This window comes from Epinephelus moara, chromosome 22, assembly GCF_006386435.1.
Source record: "Epinephelus moara isolate mb chromosome 22, YSFRI_EMoa_1.0, whole genome shotgun sequence".
NCBI lineage: Eukaryota > Metazoa > Chordata > Actinopteri > Perciformes > Serranidae > Epinephelus > Epinephelus moara.
Window position 1 is genome coordinate 29607448 of NC_065527.1, and position 6505 is coordinate 29613952.

General features: G+C 41.7%; 1 protein-coding gene and 1 pseudogene across 1 annotated transcript in view; one reads left to right on the forward strand and one right to left on the reverse strand.

Annotated features, from left to right (window-relative positions):
• The window catches only part of LOC126383958 (major histocompatibility complex class I-related gene protein-like), a 10187-nt pseudogene extending 3746 nt beyond the window's left edge, over positions 1–6441 (reverse strand).
• LOC126383951 (gastrula zinc finger protein XlCGF26.1-like) overlaps positions 1–6505 on the forward strand; it is a 141124-nt gene that overhangs the window by 18464 nt on the left and 116155 nt on the right. The window lies entirely within an intron of this gene.

Consider the following 6505-nt stretch of genomic DNA (forward strand, 5'->3'; position numbering starts at 1 on the left):
CACACACACACACACACACACACACACACACACACACACACACACACACACACACAAACAAAACCAGTGCTTTCCTTTTGTAGACTAGTACACAAGCTGTTAACAGCTGTTATTATTATGACTCAGGCTTTAAGCCCATCAACACTTACTGTTGGTTGCTTCAAATTATGGGATGCAGTGAATTGATGTGTGTTTCAATTTGCAACCTGGATAAAAGCATCAGCTAAAATCAAAGTACTGGAAAAGCCAAGTAAGTAGATGATCTTTCCATTTTTCTCTCTCACCTTTCTTCTTTTTGTAAATGATGAATCCAGTGGCAGCGATGAGGATGAAAGCAAGAACAATCACTGCAGCAGTGATGGGGACGGTCATGTCACTGGGCTTCTCTGTTGAACAACAACAACAAAAATTACGATCAGTACAGATAAAGCAGGTCAGAAAAGAGGCACAGGATAATTGGCTGTTATCTTAAAAGTTTGTGTCTGTAAAAATATATGGAAACCCTCATGTGTTGGACTTAAAAGCCAACACTGTGGAAAATTATGTAAAAACTTGAATTAGCACCTTGTGGTGGTAAACCTAAGGGAATCTGTCAAGTTGCAGTTAAAGTTTACAGCCATGTCTGTCCAGACTCATTTGTAGTCATGACAGTAGACGATGCTTCAAATATGGATGTTGCTGCAAAGAAGCTTCAAATTATAAAACATAAGCTGATCTTTGACTCTTTCAGATGTTATGTTATGATGACATTATTTTATCCTATTAGACATTTGTGTGAAATTTGGTGAAAATTAGCGTATGAATTATTGACTTATGGCCAAAAACTGTTTTTTGAGGTCACAGTGACCTTTGACCTATGACCATCAAATGCTAATCAGTTCATCTTTGAGCCCAAGTGGATGTCTGTGCGAAATTTGAGAAAATTACCTCAAGGTCTTCTTGGGAATGGGACAGACACAAAGTCAAAGTGACCTTGACCTTTGACCACCAAAATAGCCAGGTCATTGTTGAGTCAAAGAAGATGTTTGTGCCAAATTTAAAGAATTTTCTGTTCATGAGCTATTGTGTTCACGAGAATGGGACAGATGGACAACCTGGAAAACATAATACCTTTCGGCCACGGCTATTGCCGCTGTGGAGGCATGAAAAATTAATAAATACATACACATGTAAATACATTTATGTCAACAGCTTAGGAGAAATATAATCTTTTTCAGAATGAGGGTAAAAACCAGAATAATTTCGGCATGTAAACATGTAGTCAATGTGGCCTGTAAAATGCTTGAAAACTTTCTATGACCTTAAGAAAATCAAATAATCTTGTTAGGCTCAGATGATCTGACCACTGGTCCTGGGGCAAGCAACGTCCCAGTCACAGGGAGACCAAAGCAAAATACTAAACAAACTGTAAGCCCTTTTTAAATAGAGATCACGCTATAGTGCCACGACTAAGTCCTTTCTTTGTTCAAACAACAGTGCCATCAAGTGTGCGATTTTAGACAGCATTCTGGCATCGTGGAATCAAAAGAGGCATGACGGGCGTGACATGTAACACAATAGTGTCAGCCTGTAGTGTGAAACATAACATATGCTTCAGGTAGCGCTTTATAAAAGATTAAAAAAAAGCATAACATAGCAGTAACAATCATTAAAAAGTCCCTGTCACATGGTGGTTGATCTCACCCTCTACTTGGAGGGTAAGGAGCTCCCAGACCTTATTGTGTTCCCAATTTGTGGACATTTTCAGTCGCTGTTCTTCTTCTTTAAGTTAGCTGCTAACTGATTCCAGCTACTTTTGAAATATTCCGGCAGTGGGTCTCCGGGGGACACATAACACGTCACACCCATCCCATTCATGGTCCTGTCATGCTGGCTGTCCCTTTAACACAGATGCTGCTTCGATGCTGTCATTACCTCCACTGCTGGCTTAAAAGCAAGACAACTCTGTCACCTCATTCCTCGATTATACCTTTCATACAAAACAGCAACGTGGCATAATGGTGTAAAATTCCTGCCTTAAAAAGGCAGTGTGAAAGGAGCTATAGACATGCAGTCCCTTTCAGCACCCTCTGATCTCACTCTTACCCATGTTGGTCCTGATCACTGCTTTGTCCAGTGTGGTGACGATGTGGTCCTTCACACCAGAGAGATGAAACACACAGTCGTACCTCCTCCAGTCTTCAGGTGGGACTGATGAAAGGTTCAGGTCAACACTCATCTGGAAGGATCCATCGTGGTTGGGGAGGATCTCTCCAAGCTCCACGTCCTCATGAATCTCCTCTCCATCTTTCCTCCAGAACATCATGGCACTATCAGGGTAGAAACCTGTAGCGTGGCAGCTGAGTGGAGAGGAGGGAGACTTCTGGAGGAGAGACACTGAGGGAAGGTCTGCAGACAGAGAAGAGCAAATAAAGACATATGTGAGATACAGTAGTTTTTTGCACAGTAAATCTGGATGCTTGTTCATACCAGTGGTAGATATTTGTTGCTGGTCAATCTAAAGGTGATCTCAATCAACAACAGAAGGTGTGAAAATTCTTCTGGGCAAAATAAATTAATAAGTAAGTGTTCAACAGCAATCCAACATCTGCCTGTTTTTGTGGATTACAGCAAAGCAGTTCATAGCAATGTTCAATGAAACAGCAATATGTCTATTCTGAAACTCTGTGAACTTACTTAACTCATGCTAACTGTGCACTAACTATCACAGTCTCAGCTTTGATGGACAGAAATGTCAGAGCACTCCAACATGCCAGTCAACTTATTGTCAGACAGTCTGGAGTGAAAATACAACAGCAGTTCATTCTGAGCAGGTTGTATGAACATTGTTATGTTAATGAAACTACATCAGGTCATGTGATTCTACCTTTTCTCTGCAGAGAGCTCTTTCCAATGGCCACATAAGTCTTCAGCCACTCAGGACAAATGTGTGCGAAGTAGTTTTCATGAAGTTTTAGTTGGACTTTGTCAGCATTCCATGTCAGTTTGGTGACGACAGCCTGTGGTTTCGGAGCGATCCATGTCAGTGTCTTCAGGTCCAATGATAGGAAGTCTTCTCCATCATAACCATACTGCATAAAACCCTTAACCTCTCCAGTCTCATCATCCCACTCACAGCCACTCAGCCTCTGGAAAATGTGGATATCTGAGAAACAGAGACTGTAATTAACAGTGATGTACAGATGATACCTCCAGTGGAAAGATGATCTTAAACATATTGTACATTGTGTGACGCTCTGCTATCCTCCAGTCTTTTGGTGTGTTTATGATTCAAGAGCAGATCATCAGTGCACTTTTTCTTCACATAAGTGATGAAACACAATTTCTATTTCACAGTTTAAAAGTTACAAAGGTAACCATATATTTTAAGATGATATAGTTTTGCTGTTGTTTAATGTGTTCCCCATTCAATCAATAAATCAATATGTTTACTGTTTTCCATGGAGACATGCGAGAACAATGAAGTTTCCTTCACAAATTCAAGGTAACAGGGTGAGACTAACTGATTTACACATGGTCATTTTGTGGGTGAAACATTCCTTTAAGATGCTAAACACGAGCTGCAGTGTTACTGGTTGGTGTCCAGCTGAGGACCTCATCTCTCTCCCCCTCACTTTCTGTCATATCTGAACTGGTGCTATCTTATACCCTTAGTCTTGGATGCAGTCCCAGGTTCCAGTGACCAGTACAACTGACAGTTATCCAGGAATTCACTGAATTATCTTTATTACATAACCTCAACTCCTTGGATTACCAACTGAGCAAACTGGGCAAGGCAGCTGGAGTTTATAGAGCCAACTGACACAGTTTCTCTCTGAAAGGCGCTGCAGCACATCTTCTGAAACTACTAGAATTGTCCAGACTTGAAACCCAGGCAGCTGCTTGGTCGCCTGGTGGAGATCTGTACTCTACTGCAGTGGTTCCTAACCTTTTTCCTTAAGGGACCCCTTTTCCATTACCACTGACTAAGTGACATATGTTATGGATAGTTCATATTATATTCAATACATAACAATAACAGTAAAGAACGACTGAAACTTTACAATTAACTCAAATAGTGAACTCAATCATTGCAGGAAGTTGTGCAAAATGAGTAAATCAATTTTGAGCAGTGTTATTTCTGTGAATTTTACACCAGAGATGAGTTTTCCTGAGATTTTTAGAACTTCTTTACACAGTTTTCTGTCTTATCTTTATTTCAGCAGTCATACTTGATCGGCTCATTTTTGAACAAATTCAGTGTTTTCATCTCCCAGATGTTTGGCCATTGTTCTATAAGCTCTGTGGCAGGATGAGGCCGTTTCCACAAAAACTGAAGGCTCTATGTATATAGCTTATGCTCAGGTCTTTACTATGCACCTATCTTGGGAGATTTTATAACTTGAAGGAGCTATATGTAAGAAATCTAAAGCAAATAGTCGTAAATTCATCCTAATATGTCACAGAGACTAAGGAATAATGTTCATATAACATACTGATCTCACCGACAACAATAGTACAGCCAGAATATTTGCATTTAAAAAAAAAAAATTCGGTCTGCAAATCATGTTTATGAATTTGAATTTGTGTTTTGGCCTGTTGTGCCACCCACCGCCGTCTACCAGTCACACAGTCAGTAGAGTCTCAGTATCAGTTACAGTTACGACTGAGCTACAATGGCTGACGGTGCGACTAAACACAAACGACCTCGTTATGATTCCCAAAAACACCAAGACAAAACTCGAGGCAAAGCGAGGGTCTATAGGAGATGCGTTTGAACGGTGGAGGCGGTTGAAAGCNGATTGTAAAATGTTCCTCAGTGCATGGACAGTGTGGTCACAAGTTGATCTGGCTACTTCCCAATTTGAAGACATAGCTGGCTGTATGTTGTCGGATTTGTAATGGATCTGTCAGTGAAGTGGTGTTGTCATAGTGGCGCACCATGTTAATTGTGTGTTTTTAATTCATTTTCCCATAATGAAGTGGGTTCGAATCCCGTGAAAATATTCTTTTTTACGTTTCACAGCAGGGCTGAACGGTTCTTTAATATGGCACATGTCTCTTTAGGCAGGCACCAGAGACGAAACTGTTTAGGCCTATTTAGAAAATGTATTCGAGATAAGAGTTAGATTTACAGGAAAAGCAACTTGACCTCTCATTCCGTCATAACAAGTGTGATTCAAACTGCGACCGAGTGTCGGTCCGTGACTGGGTTCCTCTAACAAGAGTCCAAAGACGGAGCAGGTCGGCTATGTTTTGATATTGTTATGAAAAACTGAGTAAAGAGGCCTTCGCGAGGACAGCTACGTGTTCTCTTCCTGGTTGAAAACAGCTGTCACTACGACAACCACAGACGCATTCGGCTGAAGGTCGCCAGTTAACAGGGTCGCGAGTAAATCCGAAACACCGGCTCCTCCTCCGCTGTATCCCAGCAGCAGCATTAGCAGCAGAGAAGCCAGACTTGCTCGAACGGTCTGCTGGAAAACCGAAGATCAAGGACGCAGCGACGCGGCCCTGCCACAGCGATGTGGGCAAACAAATCACCCCCAATTTCCACCAGATGCGTGTTGGTTGCGTCTGCACTCTGGCACTGCAGCGGAGCCGACAGGATTCAATTCTAGTCAATGTGTGTGTTTCCACCGGCTGCGGCTGTGCTGTGTTCCGGCTCCGTCTCAGCTGCAGCACTCCGGAGCCCTCCGCAACAGATACGCAGGACTTCTATTTTTGCCGGACGCCGGAGCACAACGCAGCAATTCAGCACAGAGCAGCAACCTCGAATCTGTAGAGGAGGGGGCCAGACAAGACTCGCGGCAGTATTTTGAATTTGAGTGCAGTAACTGTTTTGGCCACATTCTTACATACAGCGCCTTCAGATAATAATCAGAACTTTAAAAATAACAATTTAATTTACTTTTCTTCATAGACATAAAATGAAAGGCTGAGTTATAGGCAGACTGTATATTTGATCTTTAAATCAAGAAGGCCGCGCAGTGCTGGGAACCAGTAATCTACAAGTGCACTTTTCTGGTTTGACTATCGATGTTTTGAAATATACTGTGGGAATGAGTGAGGGTCACTTTACTTTACAGCTAAGACACAGAGCACTTTAACAGTAAGATTGAAATACAAGCTGTACCTCCACTTTGGTTGAAGCGCTGCTTCAAGTTGTCCATCTTGGCTTTGAAGATATGTGGCAGGATCTGAAAACAGTGTTGAGTGTACCACTCCAACTGCTGTGGATTGTTTTCTAATGCTGTTTTCATCCAGTCCTGTTTTAGTTGTATTATCTTTATATCGGTGTCGCAGTTACCCACTAAAAGGTCATCAACCACTGCAGCAGCCACAAGCTGTGGGACGTCTGGGACTCCAGAAGATGCAGTTAAGAAAAACTTCAGGGAGTGTTTTACTACAGGACAAATGAGGAACATTCAGTTTAAATATACACATCATCCTCACCTTCATCATAAATATGATATATTCAGTGTGATCCATTTTAAACTTACAGTCTTACCAAATTCTAAAGTAC